This window comes from Lissotriton helveticus, chromosome 8, assembly GCF_964261635.1.
Source record: "Lissotriton helveticus chromosome 8, aLisHel1.1, whole genome shotgun sequence".
Lineage (NCBI taxonomy): Eukaryota > Metazoa > Chordata > Amphibia > Caudata > Salamandridae > Lissotriton > Lissotriton helveticus.
This window is the reverse complement of record NC_136069.1, coordinates 1,607,857,828-1,607,879,532: the sequence shown is the minus strand read 5'-3', so window position 1 is coordinate 1,607,879,532 and position 21,705 is coordinate 1,607,857,828. Positions and strand designations below refer to the sequence as shown.

The 21,705-nt window shown below is 41.3% G+C and overlaps 1 long non-coding RNA gene across 1 annotated transcript in view; it reads left to right on the top strand.

Moving 5' to 3' along the window:
• The window catches only part of LOC144772085 (uncharacterized), a 44,561-nt gene extending 24,009 nt beyond the window's left edge, over window positions 1–20,552 (top strand). Inside the window, exon 4 of the long non-coding RNA XR_013599639.1 lies at window positions 20,268–20,552. This is a non-coding gene — a long non-coding RNA (uncharacterized LOC144772085). The remainder of the gene's footprint in view (window positions 1–20,267) is intronic.
• The last annotated feature ends 1,153 nt before the right edge of the window (window positions 20,553–21,705 follow it).

The window sequence follows — 21,705 nt, the reverse complement described above, 5'->3', positions numbered from 1 at the left end:
TGTCGTGGTAGGTTGAGGACCAGTCTTGCGGCAGCGTTCTGGATATTTTATAGCTTACAGGTGAGGTTTTTGTTTATTGTTTATTCTGGCATAGAGTGCGATGCCGTAGTCAAGTCTGCTGGTGATGAGGGCGCGGGTGACATTTTTTCCTGTGTTTGATGGGGATGTGATCCATTTGAAGGTCTTCCGTCGGATGAGGAAACAGGAGTATGACAAGTAGTTGATGTAGGGTCTAAGAGGAAAGGGTGAGTCTGATTCGCTGTGCTCTGCTAGAGAGGAAAGAGTAGATCCATTCCAGGACCTTGTCCCGGATACCTGCGATGTGGAGTCTGCATATAGGTATGCAGTGGGATACCGTGTCGAAGGCCGCTGAGAGGTCGAGGAGGATGAGGGCTACTGTTTCTCCTTTGTCCATTCGGGAGCAGATGTTATTTGTTGTGGCAAGGAGGGCAGTTTCTGTGCTGTGGTTTTTCCTGAAGCCGGATTGTGATGGGTCGAGGATGTTATGCCCTTTGATGAAGGTGGCGAGTTGGCTGTTGACGGCTTTCTCAATGACCTTAGCTGGCAATGGGTGTAGGGAGATGGGTCTGTAGTTTTTGAGGTTTGGGGGTCCGCCGAGGGCTTCTTCAGGAGATGGTTGATATCAGTGTGTTTCTAGTCATCAGGGAAGTAGGCATTCGCCAGGGATCAGCTGATGGTGTGGCGAAGCATGGATGCAATTGTGTTGGAGGCTCTATTGAAGATGTGGTGGGGGCAGGGGTCCGTGGGAGCTCTGGAGGATTATGACTGCATCGCCTTCAGTGTGTCTTCGGTGGTGAGGGCTGTGCTGTCAATCATCGGTTTTGGGGTGTCAGGGGTGGCTTGTGGAGGTTATATGTGTTGGGTGGCTTTTTGTCGAAGTTGTCATAGATGTTCTTGATTTTGAGGTGGAAGGTTGTGCTGAGTTTGTTGCAGAGGTATTGTGAGGGGGGAATGTCAGTCGACTTGCTGGTGGATTGGGCGAACTCCTTGATGATGATGTTGAAGAGTTCTTTGCTGTTGTGTGCGTGTGTGGAAATTCTGTCTTCAAATTAAGCTTTCCTCGTGTTCCTGATGAGCTGATGGTGGGCGGTGGTGGCGGCTTTGAAGTTTTTGTGGGCGTCTGTGAATTTGGAGTTCCTCCAGGTCTTCTCAAGGCGGCAACAGGTGTGCCTTGACTCGCGGAGTTCGGGGGTGAACCATCTGCCTTCTTGGTGTGTGCGTTGTTGTTCTTCTTGAGGGGGGCTATGGTGTTGTTACTGTCAGTGATCCATCTGTGTAGAGTTTGGACAGCAGTGTTGGGGGCATTGTTTACTGCGGTGGTCCGGGTGGAGTTGCTGAGTGGAGAGTTGAGCTCGTCGTCAGTGATTTTGGTCCAGTTTCTTCGTGGGAGTCGGTCCTGGTGTCTGTATATGGTGGGTGTTCTAAAGGTGAAGTCGATGCAACAATGGCCTGTCCACGGGAGTTCAGTGTTTTGGCTTAAAGTGATGGAGTTTCCTGTGGTGTAGAGGGGGTCGAGGGTGTGTCCCACTGAGTGAATGGGTACTGTCATGATCTGTGAACAGTGTTGGGGTCTCATTGGTTGTTGAGGTGGAAGTTGAGGTCTCCCAGCAGGGTGTAGTTGGTGGATGTGATGGCATGCCAGAAGATGATGTACATGATGGAGTCAGTGGAAGGTCTGCGGGGTCCAGGGGGTCAGTATATGAGGGTTCCCCTGAGGGTGGTGGTAGGAGTAGTCAGTATCTTGAAGTGGCGGTGATCCATCAGGTCTGTGATCTCATTGGGGAGTGTGCACAGGTGGAGGGTGGATTTGTAGACGATGGTGATTCCTTCTCCTGAGCTGGTGGGGCGTTCCTTCCTGGAGATCTTGTATCCATGAGGCATGGCGATGGCGATCTCTGGACCCGAGATGTCGTTGGTCCAGGTTTGGGTGAAGAATGCTTTGTCCGGAGTGGTGCTATCAAGGAGGACCCAGATTTCGGTGGCGTGTTTGTGGAGTGAGCGGACATTAAGGAGGATGCATTGCAGGGTCTACAGCTCAGGTGCGTTCTTGTAGGTGGGTTGTGCTGAACAGTGCTGAAAGTTTGCCACAGCAGTGATGGCTGAAGGGTCTGTGGGTGTCAGCTGGTGATGCTGGCTTGAAGTTGTTGTTGTGTCCTGGTTTGAGTGCTTGGAGTGCCGCTGGGTCGCACTGGTGATGTGGAGGTCCAGGGTTCTTGGCGCTGGTCGGGGTCGGGTCGGATCATGATCTGGTCACAAACGGGCGCAGACGGGCTTGCCTTTGGCGTGCCTTCAGTGTGCCAGAAGAGCGACCGCTGCACAGCCACACAGCAGCCGGCACTTTATGTGGGAGGTGGGAGGAAGGTGCAGTTGGGAGGCAGGAGCAGGAAACAATAGAGGCTGAATGGCGACAAATGGAAAATAGGGCACAGTGTGATAAAACAACAACAGGCACAGAACAATGCACAAAAACAAACACACAATGTAAGACAAGGCAAAAACAAACAATGTGGGCAAAAAGTTAAAGAAAGTACAACAGGAGGCAAACCTAGGCTTAAACCCCTACCAGCCTGGGCAGAGGCACAGGACGGCAAACCGGAGCTACGTGGGGAAGGAGTGAGTCCCTGGCCGAGGTCAGAGCCCCTACTCTCAATGCCAAAATCTGTCAATGCTTAGCCCTCTTCATCTCCAACCCACAGCCTATTATTGCAAAAGCACTCATGGTGGTGAAAACTTGAACTTCTCCCTCTGGACCTTTCCCACTTGAAACCAATGGTTTCACTGTGGTTCCATTCTAATGAAAATGTCTGCTGCCATCAGGCTCCACCTCTTTACTCCAGTTGACTGCCTGTTCCTATTGAAGGTTATCAACATTGTGAGGTAAGCTTGCAGCAGGATGAACCTGGTCCTCGCATCTAATTCACTTTCCATCGTAGTTAATCTGAAAAATAACCTTATACCAATCAAGCTCAAATAGATGACCACCGTTGGAACTTAATTCTTTTGGCACTACTTTTTTTCTACATTTAAAAATCATGTCTGCATTTCCTATTGTTGGATTTTTGGAGTTTGGTGCTATATTGTTCATTAAAATATTCTTCAGTATATTTTTTATTGTTTTGTGTTTTCTATTTTTGTTTTTGTGCTTCTGAATGCTCTATACTATTTCTTAAGTTAAGCCTCTAATGCCATAACTACCAGGGGCTGATCTCAGGTTTAAATTACTGAAACATTTACTTGATCTAACAAGAGTAGTTATTATTTGTGGTGGACATCTTCCAGCTGAAATAATAACCAACTTCCTCATAAATTCCCAAATATGTTAAGTCCCAGTTGTTCTTTGATATTAAGAGAAGTACATTTAGATACAACTAAGAGGCCCAGGAACTCATAAACAGCACTTTATGGTTAAGCATCAGTTCATCAGAGGCCACATGCAAGGTCCAGTTCAAGTCTAGTTGCTATTGGTCAGATGGGCACTTCAGGGTAAAGGCCTCTTGGAGCTTGGTGTAACCCTGCTGCCATACACAAACTCAGTCAACTAACCATTGGAGTCCACCTCTTTATCCTGTGCTCAAGTGGGAGAAGGTTTAACTCCTTGGGTCAACACATATGTTTCAAATGAAGTTGTAGTCCTTCTTCTGTCCTTCCACAGGTCTGTCCAGAAAGTGTTCTGTAGAAGGATACTTAAGATACCTTTTTTATGCCTGGCACAAACAATTGAGTGAAGGTGACCTTTTAAAGCTCCATTATCAATTAACGTTCTTAGAGGGAATCTTAACCGCTTTTGCAATAATTCCACAGTATACCTTATAGCCAAAATCCAAGATGAGGAATAACTTCTTCCCTTGTGCAGAACCTGCAGTCCGCCCAGAGATGTGGTCACTCAAACCCAGTTTTGTGTGTAGCTCTCCTTGTGATGTGATTAGTGCCAACCTGACAACGGATACGTGACTGGTTGTCTCCAGTTGTAACATGACATTTGTTTGTGACAGAGCAGGCACCTTTAAAGGTAATTAGCCCAAACTGGTCATCCTATGAGGGACGGTAATACAAGTTAGCCTCCAGGAGATTCATGCATGAAAAAATGAACTTTCTAAAAGGCATGACATTTTTTTACTTTCTAATAAAAACTTTCTAAAAGTAACTTTTTAAAAATGTTTATTTAGAGTCTGACTCCACCATTCAATTATGCATTTAATACATAGAAGGAATAGAGGTTTCATAATTGTTCTAACTGGTCTCAAATTAGGGATAACAGATTTAATCTGTACTCCAATTTTCCTTATAAGACAGCCAAGGCATGCCACAGTGAAAATGGATTTTGAGGCCTGTAGTGACATAGTAGCATTACAATTTTCCATGTCTCACATTTACATGATACGTACCCTGCCTTGGGCAAGATGTAGGAGGCTCATTACCATTCGGTAACGGACTGACCGGTAATGTGCTTTTCTTATGTAGGGGGCCGAAATTAAGGATATGGTAATTTACCGAATCGGTAATTTAAGGAATCGGTAAATTACCGATTTCTTAAATACCGATTCGGTAAATTACCGAATTGCTAATGTAGGAAGCACTTAAATGAGTGCTTATCCCATGTTAGGATTCGTTATTTACCACCAACTACTTGTTGGTGGTAAATAAAGAAAAAACAAAAAGCAATTTAATGCAAATTGTCTTCAGTGCTTTTTGCAGACATAAACAATTGAAGGGTGAAACAGGGTGTCAAAGTGACACCCTGCCACCCTTCAATGTTATTCCCCATTTACATGGTAATTCGGAATGAATGGCAATTACCGAATCGGTAAATATCGATTCGGTAAATACCGAATCTTAACGATTCGGTAATTTTTAAGGACTTTTTAGCTACATAGCATTTACCGATTCGTAAATACCGAATCGGTAAAATTCTGTATTTACGAATCTGTAAATACTATTTACCTACATGAGGCCCCTTGTGGGCTCCAAAGTCTACCCTGGAGTACTTATTAATATTTAAACAGGAGTTTTCCCCTTTTTTATTTTCATGAAACATTGTTTTCCACGGAAATACACTATTGAGTCATTGTCAGTAACAAATTATTATTGGTGCAAAAATGCCATCAAAATTTCACAGTGGTGATTGTGGTGTAGTTGATCCCAACTTGTTGAGCAAGCAAAGCATGGATAATAGAAACAAAACAGCTTCAGTCAATTTTTTATGAATGATTACACTTTTTCGGAGATTGTAATTACTACTTAAAAACAGTAGTAAGCCCGGCATTATACTTTGCCAACCAGTGATTGGCAATTCCATTTCTTTTGAATTTTTAACTATTTGAAATATATTAGCTTAAATAAAAAATATATTCTCCTGAAGTTTAAATACACAATTAAATTTGCGGCTAAAGAATTTTTTTGCATTTAATTGTATTTAAATTGATGCATAAAAATATTTAAAATAATTTGATTATTGTAAATAAATACAGTTATATTATGTTTACTATAAAAAATATGCTATTCAACTAGTTCATAATTATGTAAACTCATATATTATGTGTATATACTTTTAGCATTCATTTATGTTTATTTATATTTTTAACTATTTTAAATAAGTTAATTTATTTTAAAACAATTTTCTATCCGTTTTTATTTTAAGTCCTTACTTTCATTATGTTCAATGGGAGGGTGTTGCAATACCAGTGGTTGAATATCTGTAGTGCTGGACTTACTACAAAAGAGTTTGTTTGTTTGTGAGTATGTTATTCATAAGTGTAGGTTACTACAAAATTTCAGTTTGTGAATGGCGAAAAGTGATAAACTTACTGAAAAGTGTGAAGTTTTTCAAAAGTACAGTTTGTGAGTCAGGCGCTATATGACCCCAGTGATGCTTGATCCTTGGCTCTAAAAACAGAACCTGACTGCATGTTTTTAGCAAGTTGTACTCGTATGTATGCTGCTACAGCCCAATCAGAATAAACTCTGTAACAGGTGAGAAATTTCCCCCCTAACTTTGTATGACAACATGTTAATGACCTCTCCCTTCCCAATATTGATAGACATAAGCATTAAAATCTCAGCGGTGGTCTGAAGGATTCTATCATTGTTGAATAGTTCTGTTATTTTAGTTTCCTTTTTATTGATTGCACCATTATATTGTAGGGCATGCAAGCTAAATGGCTAACAAAGGAGTAGCTTTTGCTCTAGTGATTTCTTAACCTGATCCTAAAGATAATTATATGCTCTAAAATTTCTCAGCTTTTTTTTTTGCCTTTGCACAACTTGAGCAAACTCTGTAAGCTCTTATGTTATAGGCTGACATTCTGTATCCATAACTTCCTGACCCAATTTTATGCAGATCATTGCTTTGTTTGTGTGACTGGAAAATGTCCCTGTGCGATTCCTTTTATCTTTTATCTGCATGCATTGTATGCCAGGCAGCATACTCTATCCCACTTTTGCAATTGTCTCCTTGTTGAGTTGTAGGGCTGGTGAGCTCTGGAATGTCCTGGGCTCTCGGGGTGGTACATAGACGTTTAAAAGACTGTGACCAGCAATGCCAGCACCCCAAATTGCACTTCTAACTTTCTACTGGAGAAGTACTAATATCTTGAAGCAGGTGTCTAGAGAGACAGAGCACTGGCTACACCATAAATGGTAAAAAATAAAGACTTTTACTAAGTGAGTATTATTATACACTGCATATACCTAACCGCCTCAAGACAGATAGTGTGTTTATAAGTCAGGCATTGTACCTCCACCCCTTCTATGATTGACTCCTTGTTGAGCTGTGGGATTGACTAGCTCTGGGATACCCCTGCACTCTGGGAGTGGCTCAGAAACCTAAGAAGACTGCAAGCATATTTGTTAGTGACCCAAACCATAACTTATTACTCTCTACTGAAAGAGGACAAATATACTGAAACACTTGTCAAGAGATACACAGAAATGGCTGCATCAACACTGGTTAATACTATAGACTTTCAACTAAATTCAACTTATATGCTTGTATGCCAGCAAGTGTGCTCCTTCTCCTTTTGTGATTGACTTCTGGTTGAAAAGGTAGTCTGACGAGCTCTTTGATGCACCTGCACTCTTAGAGTGGTATAGAAACCTGAGAAAACTATGAACAGATTTGACAGCCTCCCACAAATGTAACTTATTACACTCCACTGAAGAAAGAGAAATGTCCTAAAAATGTGTTTATTGAGATACACTTTACTGGCTGCATCAACAATGGCGCACTCACACGTCACTCCTATAGTACTGAGTTTGAGTGGTGGGTACTGCAGGTGTACCGTGATACAGCATTTTTTTTTTTAAATAAATGGTAGTTGGGCATATCTAGCAGAATGGGAGTGGATAGGGGTTAAATGCAGGGCCCCCAGATGTGCTAAGTTGAACAGATTGGTGTTGACTGCCCATGGCAGAGTTAAAACACATAATTACCTAGAATCATATAATTTGTTCAAGTTGGGAATTATGCCAGGTTTGCTGCTGTCACATTGTGCCGATAGACAACTTTTTTTATGTTCATAAAACAATATTATATTTAGTTTAAAGATGACATTGAAGATACCATTTTAAATTAATTAAACAACTGGATTCACCAGTTATAGTAACCTTCAGTAACTATAACTCATGCCCTAAAGTAATTATAACTTGCACCCTTCCCATGTATTACTACACACTTCATATATTTCATGACTCATTACATGTTCTATGACACCATTGATAACATAATGTAACATCTGGAATGACATCATCCATGACAACACAGTGCATGGTGGTGGCGTGAGTTATAGTGCAAACTGTGAAGGCTGTGCAAATTAGCTGCTTGCTACCTAATAAGGCTTTCAGGTAAAATTAGTGGGCTATGGTATAATTCTTTCTATATAAGCACATCTTCAAATAATGCATGGTTAACATGTTTCTTATTTATATTTATTAAACCTACACTGGTTTGTTAAGTAAGTTCAAATGAAGAAGATGGATGATGTCATCAGGAATGTCAGCAGTGATGCCATGAGTGATGTAATATCTGAGGTCATCGGTAATGCAGTGTGAAGATGCAAGTTATAGTTAGCTTGCTGAACTATAACTGGAGAAGAACTGAAAGTTCATTGTTTTTTTTGTTTGAAAATCATGGTATGACTGGCATTGTCACTGAACTATCCCATCCATTTAGCTTTAGTTTTTTTCAGTGAATTTCAAGGTTTTTATTATTCTTTTTTCATATGCCTAACAACAATGTCCTTTTAATTCTTAGTTTCTTCTAGGGTATATTTTTGAATAGTTTAAAATACATTTTGTATACCTAACAATATTGTCACTTTACCATTTGTTTTTAGCAGTGAATTTCTTCTTTTATTAACATGAAGTCAATTCAAATGTTCATAGTTACCATAAGGTATATTTTGTCTATAGATTTTCAAGTACATTTTCAACAGTATGGTTTAATATTGCAGCTTAATAATATTCTATGAACTAACATTAGTATCACAGGAGGTCTATGTGGCTTTTACTTCCTGTTCTGCATGAATAACAAGAAATTGGCAACATATTTAAAGACTTGTTTGTAGCATGAAATAGTGTATTTTTTAGGTTTAAAACTAGTGGTTTTGTAATTGAATCAATTTACAAGGTTTGCTTAATTATGTTGTTTTGAAAAAGTATTCCTTCTTTTTACCTTTTATGGTTTGTAGGAGTGCCCCAGGAGTATTACAGGAGTACAGTGAGCTATGAAGAATATCTTATTGGTTGACATCTCTGTCAGTCTCCATTTGATGAAAATTCCTACTCTTTAAACTTCATTTCTAATTACTAGTTTGGTGTGATTCGATGTTTGATGTATTTGGTGGCCCACTGTGTATTGTTTGTATATTTCTCTGAGAAAAAGTGAGCTTGAGTGACTTCAGGAAATGTTCTGTATTGTTTCCATAATTCCTGAGGAATTAGGGTTGTCATTTTCAGTAGTTGCCAGAAACTATTCACTCCCTGGTAGGTTAGGAGAGCTCACAGAGGCACTGTGAGCTAACTTGTCTACAGGCCAAAACTCCCTCTGGGGGTGTCTGGAATCAGTCTTGACACCAAGCCCTTAGATTATGTTGTCTGAACAATGTGCAGGTCCTAAGGATTGGTAAGAGCTATACAACAGTGGGAGTAGCAACTCCACTCAGGTAAATGCAATGCCTGCCATTGGACTAAGAGACACCTGTGCCAGTCACACCAGAATGGTGGACCGGTTGGCGGCCCCAGATCAGTATGTGAAGGCAGAACAAATTAAGAGGTCAAGGGTAGCCACTGGGAAGGTCTCCGTTAGGCCTTTAGTTATAGTGTCCCTTGAGAGTTGGCACAAGGTGGTGGTCAGCTCTGACCTCCTCTTGGATTGCTTACTGGGGGAAAGGAGACAGCAACACCGCAAGGGGGGGCAGACCTCATGTTCCAGGTGCTCTTGTGGCAGCAGAGCTGCCAACCCCACCAGTTCATGCCTGGAGGCGCTCTTTAAAACTTGCTGGGGCTACCGCGGTACGGAACATGCCTAGACCAAGAGCTGGCCCTTCAGTGTCTGTCCATGGCAGGAGGAGACTAGGCTGGGCCTCCACCCTTTTATCCAAAGGTGCAGAGCGTGAGTTTCCCTAATTCTCAAATATTTCAGGGTATCATGCGGGACACAGTTGGAATATCTGATCTCTAGTCTCCACCTCCTGTCACTCTGGCTCAATTTGTGAAACCAACCTAGTAACTAATTAATTGACTAGGTGCCATTATAGGGAAAAGAAACTGCCAAATGAGGCCTGTGTCACTACTTATATCCTCTAAGGACACTTCCATTGATTGGATGTTGCAAAGAGCAATAGGTGCAGTGGCAATAGCAATTAAATTAACTGAGAGACCGTTGTCTCTGTCCTATGATCCCTCGGTGGAATGTGAGGTCTCCACCATGCTTCTCTATCTAATCCTGATGAGTTTGACTCTGAGAATCAGGTGGTCCAGGTTCATAAAGATGGTCTGCAAGGGATTCTGATTTTTTTTCTCAAACGGAAGACAGGCCTGCCAAGTGTGCTGTGAAAAAGAAGACTGCTCAACATCACACAACGAAGTACACCCAAAGCATATGCAAATCTTGTTGTGCTATTACATCTGGATGTGTCCAAACCAGCAGTAGAGATGATGTACAACCCCATGGGTAGCAATCCCCATAAGGGGCATCTTTGAAAAGGTCTAAAATATCTTATGTAAAGAACTGTGCCCTCTTGTTAAGTGCCTTGACAAATTGATCGAATTGTGCGGGAAGGCCAACATCAAGGGCAGCGGGGAGTCAAATGGTTACATGAATGTTGAATGTCAAACTGCTGTGGTTGCCTAGGGTTATGTATAGCCAGTAACAAGGAAATATGTACTAGTTAAACTAGAGAAGGGGGTTCAAAGGCAGTTACTGGTGTGTATACAAAGGCACACTTGCCATCAGGAAGTTTTTGCAGGAGGACTGAGGGAGATTATCACGGGGCTTGTAGCAGTGATGATGTGTAACACCCTCTCATTAGTTTGTCCCCAGCCTCTTGCCCCTATGTTTTGATACTAGTTGGTGTTCCAGGACTAAACGCTAACCGAGGTAATCCAAATGGATATAAATAACAGGTGTCTACACTGGCTCTTAAGAAATAGGTATTTCCCTTTCAACATTGCAGATGATATTATTTTAAAACATAGAGTCAGCTGGATTGGGAAGGGTCCCAAAGATAAATCTGGGGACTGTATTTTTTATTAACTTTAGGAAGTCAAATTGGGTTAATGGTCGGCTATTACGTTTTTTTATCTACACAGGATCAGAGCTCAGTGGTGGTGATTCTTCCACTTAGGTATTTTTATAGCCCACCCCTAGGTATACCCCTAATTCCACCCCTAAGTCGGGCCACTATCTTCATCAGATGTATGGCCCCACTCTTCTGCAATACCAGTACATAAAATATGATGTATGTGAGGTAGTAGATTGGCTTTTTGCAGGAGATTATGGCTCCAAGGTCTCGGGATGGTAGATTGCCATCTTGTATGTGCATGGACACATGGAGATGTTAGTACCCTATCCTCCACTTTATATGTGAATATGACATGCCTTAGTAGGGAGTCCTCCGATAAAGAGATAGAACAGCAAAAATATTCTAAAAGAGTCTGGTCAGATTTTATTGCGGACACAGTCAGGCATGATAAAAGCTGTCAAGTAGCCCCAGTCCCCTATCTTTTGCCCCAAAAGTCTTTCCTCTTAGGTGCAAAGGGGGGGGTAGCGATGGGTAATAGAGATGGGGGAAATTGGGGACAGCTGACAGAAGGCATATTGCTATTTGGACAGACCCAGGGGTTATGTTTCAGGAGCATACTCAGGAAGTTGAAACTGATGGGACCACTATAGCCACTCGAGTACCATCAAACATAATTAAGGTTGATTCCTGTAATGTGTCAGTTCAAAGAAGAAAGCTGGTTTGTAGAGAATGGGGATTATTTATTGATCAATATGCTGTTTCAAGAAACGTGGTCCAAATAAGAATGTTGGTGCTCTGGCTTTTCTGTCTACACTAAACACACTATTTCTGATGGGAGGGGTAGCCCATCTGGGGTTTAACCATATGGATCACCACTCATCTGGGCTGCACAGTTAAGTAGGTCCAGAAGGGGTAACCTGATCTATTATGTGTTTGTTGAATTTTACTACTACAGTAGTTATAACTTTAGTCAATGTCCACTCAAGACATGTGAGCAATGGCAGGGAATCTTCAGTAGTTGAGCTATTATCTATCTTTTTATCTTTTGCCTTGAAAGTCATCTGAGTCCATTTTAATTATCTATTTGAACCCCATGGCATTAGAAAGGGTGACACTCGAGGGGACGAGACAGGATATAGGCCTTCCCAGTATTCATAACATACCCCCATCAAAAAGTGATCTACCCTAGCTCTCCAAATCAATGCTCTCACAAAGAATGATTCAATACAGGCCTGCAATGGGTGAATCGAGTCGGATAGACAAGGGCAGTCTACATTTAATCAAGTAGGGTCTCAGTCTTTCATTCACTGTGTCCTTGTCAACAACAACTTATGGCCTTCAGTCTTAGATTTTGTTGTTTTGCCTCGGCGTGATATTGATCATAATGTAGTATCATTGAATCTGTCACTAAATTATGTGACTAGGTGAGTAATTTGTCCGGACCTGTTTGCTGCTGGTCTATATTTGTCATCATCTCGGCAACTAATCTATTGAGCCTTATTTCAGAAATCGTCTGATTCCATTGGCAACTTGTATGAGGTGGTGGGTAATTCTATGGAAGATTTGTGTAAATGTATTGAGTTGGATGGTAAAAATAGCCCCACTGATGCAGTGGCTAAGATTCACTCAGCGTTAAACGACTTATCGAAGGACCTGTTTTTGGATGAAATGCAGACATGAGGGCTCAAGCAAACTATACACTCCTGGTTCAATGGCCAATGTAGAAACATAAAAACTGACCTAATATTAGCATTAGAATCCAAGGACAGAGGTTGGATCCAAAGTATGAGAGTTATGTACTAGAATACCATTAATTAGCAAAAAAAATGGGACCAGGCCAAATGGGATTCAACTCTCCAGGCCCTTAAATTGAAACATTCTAGGGCTTTCTGGAATATAGTTACTTTTGGGAATAGGGAAGGAAGGAAGATCTAACATAGAGTACCATACAGTGGCTGAAGTGTGGAATGAGCACTTTCAGTCACTATATGATGTGCGGGTGGGACAGGCAGAATGAGTGAATTACAAGCATAACTAGGAAGCAAACTTTTACTATTGATCAGGTCTTTTGCCTTCAAGTTATTTACTGGAAAAAGGTTGTGTTAGAGGATTGCAGTCTATACTTTACATTTATGGACCAAAAGTATGCCTTCGATTTAGCCCCTCGGTGTAAATTGTGTTCCGTATTGAGTGACTTGGGGGTTCCCACTCATTTTAAATATAGACATTTTGCATCTTATAGTTTTTGGTCTGTATGTTTCTATTTGCTGTAAACTTAGCACGTAAGGCCAAAGGCCTGAAATTTGAATGTGTAGATTACACGTGCCTCATAACACCTGAAATTCTTTATTTGTTTTATTTCACTCTTTTACTGAGTATATGACAAGTGCCAAAAGTGCTGGATTAAAACTGGAAATTGTATTGCATTTTATTCTATGACATCTTGCATAGTTATTTGTTATGGTTTTAGCCAAAATAACAGCAAATTAATAGATTGAGCTATCAAGGCGGTGAGCCTCAAAGTCTTTCACCGTCCTTGATATGAAAGACTACTTGATGAGACAAAGCCGTTCCCGCCCTGTCTAACCTGACAGGTGGGAAAATTAGTTATTTGAAAGGTGTACATCTCCACAGGCTGACCTCACCTTTAGGGTAGATTAGGAAGTCTGTACAAGCGAAGGAAGGGCTCTGCCATGTTGGAAGACTCTAGTTTAGAGGATTCTGGATGAAAAGGTTTTGCACAGGCACAGGCTGGTGTTAGCATGGGGGCACAGTAGCCGTAGGGACCTTTAGCCCATTGGCCACTGGCCCTCATGCCCTTAATGCTAACCCTGGGCAAAGTAATACGCTACGCTCGCGTAGTTTGTGAAGTTTGCAATACTTCGCACTATGTGACCACGAATGAGCAAAATTACATCCCGGCAAGACTTTTTCCTCGTACGTAATCAGCAACATCATGTTGCCGTTCGAGAGCGTGGAAAATAAACCTTCCGGCGAGATTCTCAATGGGGGGAAGTCAGGTTTCTCATTGCGAGTGGTCGCGTATGCTCATGACTGCTCGCGATGAGAAACTAACAGTTTGCATTGAGAATGCTGCCGCTCGAGTAGAAATCTACTCGAACGGCAGAAAACAACTGCTTGCACTGTGCAAGATGCGGTTTGTACTGATTGTACAGTGCGGACAAGCATCCTGCACTGTGCAATCAGTGCAAACAGCATTTTGCACAGTGCACTGCGCAGTTCGCATAGCTACGCGCCGTGCTACTACGCAAACTATGCCCAGGGTTACTGAATGCCCTCTAAACTAGTATTTAACCCCTTCAGTGCTGCTCAAATTCTCCCGCTGTGCGGGAAAATTAATAAGTGGGCAGGATTCAGACGGTCTCTTAGCACACGCATACAGAGACTTCGGAGGGCCGGGGGCCGTCGTGAGCACCGTAGAGGTTAAGTGGCTCCCTTGACACCAGAATATCAGTTCTGACTTTGAATTTGAGTAGAGGCACAAAGATGACGCCACCACCAACAACAGGACTTTGCAGCAAAAGAAGACACCGGCACTGACAACAGGACTTTGGACTCTGAAACAGTGCAAAGAGGGGACACTTAAGTGCCCTGAAGAGACCATATACTGGGATTGTGTGTTCAACATGTGTCCATGGCAAAAGCTCATTGCTCCCAGGAAGAGGAACTCCAGTGAATGCCAGAAACAGAAGCAGACAGGTTAATGCTTAAAATAATGGGGCTTTGCTATCCTTGGATCAATGCAAGAAAACAGATTGATAAATTGTGCATTTTAAACATGCTGATCAAATCTGACAAGATAGAAATAGGAACATTTTAGTAGATGTGCCAATGTCTATAGGTACCTAACAAAGCTCTTCACAGGGGGCGATGAGTGATTTGACAACTATAATTCAGCTTCTACAGATTTCAGTACACAGCACTGAAGAACCAGTTTTTGCAAAAGTTATTATAGGACAATGGCCCTTTTTTGCCACTTCTCTGAAAATTCCTTCATGAAATGCCAATGATCTCATAAAATATTTTTCATTTCATCTTCAGAAAAATCCTCCTGTCTGACTACCCAAAAGTACACTCTCGGTTTCCTCAGTGGGTCGTTAAAACATATGCTTATTTGAGGCCACCCACATTTATGTGTCTCAGAATATTTAGCTCAGTGGGTTAAACATCCATAATTTTGAGATTTGTGACTGGCAAGTCTCAGGTCTGATTCCTAGTGCATCTTCCAATCCCAACTGAGATTGAAAAAGTAAGTGTCAATCAGATTTCAACATGTTATCATGTAATTCCCACTAATCCATAGGATCTATGCTTTTGTGGACAACATATTTTGGGTGAGGTGCTTAAACTGAGTCCATGCGCCCCTGTTAGAGACCAGCTAGCTCACAGAGCCACCATAGCCACCCCTAACGCAAACAGGGGGTGAATAAAAACTGGTACAGTTTCCACACTCACTAAATTTGTGTGCCGGTACACTTTACCACTTACAATTGTGCTTTGTGGAATTCTTTCATGAAATCTGCTCCGTACACTCCCTAATAAGGGTCCATGTCATTTATGTGCACCTTGCAAGTGGATTGATTAGCTAAAGAGAGTGTAATCCCATGAGGCATGAGAACCAAAGAGAGAAAGCACCCCGCACTATAGTGCAGACCCATGCTTGAGCACACCACACTTAGTACGTGTCCCTTGACAGCCCTGTGAGAAGGGGCTCCATAAATACATCTAAGCCATCTATGGGCTATGCCTGGGCAAAGACCGCGCCAAGACTGACAAGAGGAACCTGGCTGCGTCCAAAATGAGTCTGATCATATGTTAGTGGTCAGGAATGTGATTCCCAACCACCATCGAAGTGCCACAGAAATCCAGAGAAAGTCCCCAAAATTGCTGAGGATAATCATATAGAAATTGAGGTAAGGGGAAAATCTATTAGTACCCAAACTAATAACTCGACGGGCGAACTCAGTAAGATAAACAATAAAATGGATGACCTAGATAAATTCATTAGAGATGCCATAACTAACTTATCAGAAGAGTGGCCTTAATTGAAGAGACCTTAAATAAATGCTCAGTAACTCCAAAGCATAATAATAATGGTAATTCACTAAGTAAGCATACAGATACAGCAAAGCTCGCCTTAATTGAAGAGACCTTAAATAAATGCTCAGTAACTCCAAAGCATAATAATAATGGTAATTCACTAAGTAAGCATACAGATACAGCAAAGCTCGCAGACAGTGAGACAACTTTTTCATGACCTATTCAGTTAGTACCACAGAAAGACACACTATCTGCAGAGACACGTTGTAAAGAATGCCATATTATGATAGGTCATATGCCTCCTTTTGAATTTACAATGACCACAGTGGACCTAACTTTACCTAGTACAAACACAGTGAATTTTAATAAAGGAAAGAATTTTAGGGTGCAGACATCCACCCATTCAAGTAATAATCAGCCTACGCCTCTTTTATCCTTAAATTGGCAACAGCCAGAAATGTCCTTGCTGGATCTTCCACCAGCAGCTACTCCCCCTTAAACTGTTATTTTGGCCAATGTTTCTAGATTGTCGTCCCGTGCATTAGAACCCTCGGACGCTCCAAGGAATAAAGCCTTGTTCTGGTTGGGTACGAAAACAGAGCTAATGGAGGTACTTTTTGCTGAATTTAAAATGGTAAGAAGAGTCAATTGGATTGGCAGAGACAGAACATACAACTTTTGGCAAATATTTAAATGAAATTATCTTTTCACTTCATCTTGGTTTCGCCAATGATTTATGTTCTCCGTCATTCCCCTTCAGTCATACCTTTAACAGAAGAGGGATATGTTCAACCATTGATTTTATCCTTCTGCCAAACAGGCATTTATCAGGCTTAGTTCTGAACAAAACCAATATCCATTCCCCATGCTGGCCTATGGCGGACTTGACTGAATTTTCAAGGTCACTACTAACAAACTGTAAATCTGTCTCTTTAGTTTGCATTGAGGAGACTACCACAATGCCGACATTTTAAACTCTTTCACAAAGATCACTAGAGATGTTAAAAAAGGCCTTATTTGTGGAGAACAACACATCTTACAAAAGTAAACAAGGCTGGTTCAATGCCAAATGCACTGAAGCTTATAGTAAACTGAAACACGTTTTACACAAGCCTACTAAAAATTTACAAGAAATTAAAACGGCACAGGGGATTATAAATGTGCACTGAAAGAAGGCAGAGGTGTGTTAGGAGCAGAAACATGGGCAGCAGTGCACAACGCCACTTTAACCAAAGAGAATACAACCTTTTGGAAGTCAGTAAATTCCTTTTTTCTGGCCCCTCAAGATATACCAACCATAGAGAAAGCTATTACCGAGGACCAATAGTTAGACCATTATTCAAACAGGTATAATAACAATGTATATGAGACATCAAGGGTTACGTCAGAATATTTTCATGAGATATCTTCACCCAATTACTATCCTATAGATGAACATTTTACCTTAGAAGAGGTCAACTGTAACCTAATTGCAAGTTTGGATGGGACAGCTCCCAGCCCTGACGGAGTCCCTGTAGACCTTTACAAATAAAATTTGTCCCTATGGGGCCCTCTGATAACACAAGTAATAGCAGCATGTTGCTCTTCCGGCTTTATAACAACTTGGTCGGAATCAACATTGGTCCTCATTTTTAAGAAAGGAGACTGTCAAAACCCTGTATGCTATTGACCGATATCATTTCTAAATTCCTTGGTCAAGGTGGTGTAGATTACAGAATTGGGCTGAAGACAATGGCACCATAACTGAGCTACAATTGGGGTTTCGGCAGGGCCTAGGCATGGTCGAGCAGCGACTAATCTTAAATATCCTTTTGGGAAAGTACACACTGGCAAAGCAGGAAGGTAATATTGGCAAAAGCAGATTTAACTGCAGCCTTTGACTGCATCATAAGTGGAAAATATGGAAGATCTTAGAAGATATGGGTGTGGAAACCCCACTTATTCACTTCTTGAGGCAGCTATATAGTGATGGAAAAGCAAGGGTTCATTATGGGACCAGTGGGAAGTGTACAGCTATGTTCAAAATATGATAGGGGTAAGGCAAGGATGTTTTTTGGCACATTTTGTATTTATATTGTATATTAATGAATTAGGTCAAGCCATAGCGAATCAGTGCCAGGACCTGCCACAAATCAATAAGTGTTCTATACCCACCCTACTGTATGCATACAACGCTGTTTTGATGTTGCGAATGCAATTGGGGCATTCCAAGGCTTGTGACTAGTTTTTCAACATTAATGCATAATGTGTGCCTTAGAGAGAACATCTCTCAAACTTTTATCATGAAATGTGGGAAAGATAATACAAAATGTAGAGACATATTAAGTGAAAATAATAAGTTTGAATTTATCAAGAGGTTTTCTTATTAAGGCATTCTTTGTGACCAGAAGGGGAAGTGGTCCCAGGCTGTTCAAGCAAGAAAATAAATATTTATGAAAGCTACTGCTGCACTTGCCAACTTTTTACGGCAGCCCCCACATACAATATGGACTTCAGTCACCGTGCGGCACATATATGGAGACACTAACATAATATATTGAAGGACATTGTGTTAGTTTTTAAAAGCGGCAACGTTTGTGAACTCTAATATCCGGGTTAGAGACTCCGTGCCACATAATATCAACAGCTTCACTTGCCATCAACCAGATTTAATCGGGATATTCTAAATGATAGCTTAAAATTACAATGGGCCTCCAGTATCCCATAGTTAAAATATGTTAAAAAGAACTTGGGCATCCAGAACACTTTGATGACCCTGGAACCATAAAAATCTAAAAATAAATTGTTAGATGCTCCTTGAGACACACAGATTCTCAACCGAAATATTGAAGCCAATCTTAAAATCATTTTAGGTGGTTATGACAGGATGGTGTTGACTCGTTTTAGACTGGGGATCTTTCATAGACTAATCAGTTTCCCCATCACAAATGATTGGTCTAGTATCATGACTATGTAACCATGTGATGGTAAGTCTCTGCAAACAACAATGCATTTTATGTTTTTTATTTTTATTTTACTTTGTACCAAGAACGAGGTGGATTAGTGAACTATGAGTCAAGTCACTAGACATGCACCCTAAATGTGATCTACATTTTTATTACATATGGAGCAACATTATGTAATATTGCATCAAAGTCAAGTGGTTTTTGTACGGCACAAATCTTGAGCTCATGTAGTTTAAAGTGTTCTCTTAAGCAATTACAAAGAAAAATACACTTGAAATCTCGGTTCATTCAGGCCTTGAGGGGCCAGGAGGAGCTCAAGCTGAGCACCTGGCTTGAGCCTTCTGAGACTCACCCACTTCTAGGTGAATATAATATTAAGATAGAGACTTGAATTGCCATAGTGCTTTCAGTGGAGGTGGAATACCCATAGCCTATTCCCCTGTTCCTTTAACAGGATACCGTTTGTGACTGTCTGGTTAAACACACAGCCATTTGCAGAGATCACATTAACCAAATGCGCTGGCCTATAGCATAAAATAATACATTCCATGACAATTACTTTAACTTATATTTAAAGTGTATACCTTGAATTTTATATGTATTTGCCAGAAGGCTGAACCCCCACAAAACATTTGGAGTATTTTGTTCCAATATAGCCCCTCGTTCCCACATTCAGGATATATTAAATTTATTTCAGTTACTGGCTGGCCAACAAAGTTCTTTGTAGAAGGCTGTCACTGCACCCCATCTGCAGCGCAGCCCAGCATAGCCCGGACTAAAACACAAGAAGGGGTGGCTGAATCCCTTTTAGCCCATTGGGCATTGCATACCTGTACTGACTGCATATTGCTTAATGTCTGACTTGCCACATCACCAGTAATTTCTGGGAAAGAAGCTTGCTGTTGGATTTCTTAAAATCCCAATGGGAATTTAAGCTACAGAAGATGGAATGGTTTGGGGACTTTTCCAATAATAGATGTTGTTGATAAATTTGTGATGTGTCATATTTTGCAAACTGAGATATTGGACTTTGCTTTTTTTAATCTCTCCCTCAAAGCGTGGCTCAGTGGTTAGAGGCGGCAGACCCGGAAGCTGAGATCGGCCGTGGACCAGGGTTCGATTCCCCGCCTCGGCGGGTCTCGGGCTCAAAAATTCCACGGACTCGACAATTCTCGCTCCGGGGCCTACTCGACTCACGGGGTCACACTCTGCGACTCTGGGCAATAGCTTGCTTAATCTCCACTATGGCCCCTCGCGGCGGGATGCCTGGCTTTCACCTTGTGGATACCCTGCCGGGGTATCTCACAGGGGAATACCAGGACGGGTTCCCTAAGCAAGCGCCTTGATGCCTTCGGGTGATACGTGCGCTATATAAGTCGCAATACATTTACATTTACATTTACATTCTCTTGAGGGAAAATAAAGTAAGATATTATACTATAGGAAAGTTTCTGAATGAAAAATCAAAATGACTCATGAGATTTGTGTTAATTTCTTGCAGCCCTGAAGAAGCGTCCATAAAGGCAATGAAACACATGCTGGCTTTTAAGACGTATCGCAACAATTTGTCCAATGCAATGGATTTACAAAATAGCTATTCAAGATATTTTATCTGAAGAATATTGGAACATTGCAGATCTGCTGTAGTGCAGTCCCTATACCCTGGTGTCAAAAATCATTTGAATGATAGTTCTTGTTTGTACACATTTTGGAATTTTGTTGTACTGTCGTGTACTAAAAATTTCACATGAAACAAATGGGTAATAAATACATTTGTGTGATTTCATGTGTTCTTTGGCATATATTTTTTCTTTTTTTCTGTTTAGACTTTGAAACAAATGTTGGTTTGTTTAACAACTAACAGTGGGTGTGAGCCAGCATGATGCTTCATACATTCTTAACTCAATTAAGTTATATGGATTTTTTATATAAAGGATTAGCACAGTGCCACCTATGCTGAGCTAGAAAGGAAAAAAAGTATTTTTCCATTTTTACAGCAAGGACTTTAAGCATATGATTAGCACAGTGTCAACCACATCAAGCTGTAAAATGACAAAAGCTGTTTACCACTCCATGCACAGTATTAAACCTTTGGATTGGTAAATACAATCCAGACCAACCTTAAATGGGTAAAAACAACCACTGACTTGTGTTTCACTATCTTCATAGCTCTTCAGATGTTTAACTTGGTCTAGGAAGAAGGGGGCACCCAGTAAAAGCCTGGGAGCATGGGCACTCCCCAATAGGTAGTTATAGTTAGGACCTTGTTTCTTTTCCAAAAACTTTTTTTCTTTAGCCAATATCTTTGGCGTGGTTTGACAAATCTTTGAGAAATTTTCAAAACTAACGGGGAGCTCTGGTAAGATCCTGTCTTTAAAGTTTGGGGATGATTTATCAAGCGGGGCCCAGGAAAAAAGGGGGGTCCCAAAACCATGTTAATTTCTATAGGGAATTTTTGTCGCAGCTACAGCCCAAACTGCTGAACGGAATTGAACCAAATTTGGCAGATAGGTAGCTCCTGGTCTAGAGTGCACTCTTTGCTTTAAATCATATAAATCTGTTCAGTAGTTCCTTAAAAAATTATATATAAAAATATTAGTATCTGGCCTCTGTAGTGGATCTGCCCAAAAAAGCCTCTTTTAAACAAAGAATTCAGCAGAATTCACGTAGGGTCCAGGAGTCCTGCCAAAAATAAAAATAAAACAAGTGCGGTCTCCTGCACTTCATTTCTTTTATGCCCCCGGGTGTGCCAGGTGCTGGGGACAATTATTAAATATTGTGCAGGGGCATTTGGGGGCTCTCTGCTGCCCCAGGGACTGCCACCTCCACAGACTTTTTTATAATGTGCATGGGACAAGCGCCCGCTGGATCGCTGGGGACTACCACCTCCCCAAGGCTTTTTAAATTAGGGCCCCCCCCAAGCCTCAGGCACTGCCAAC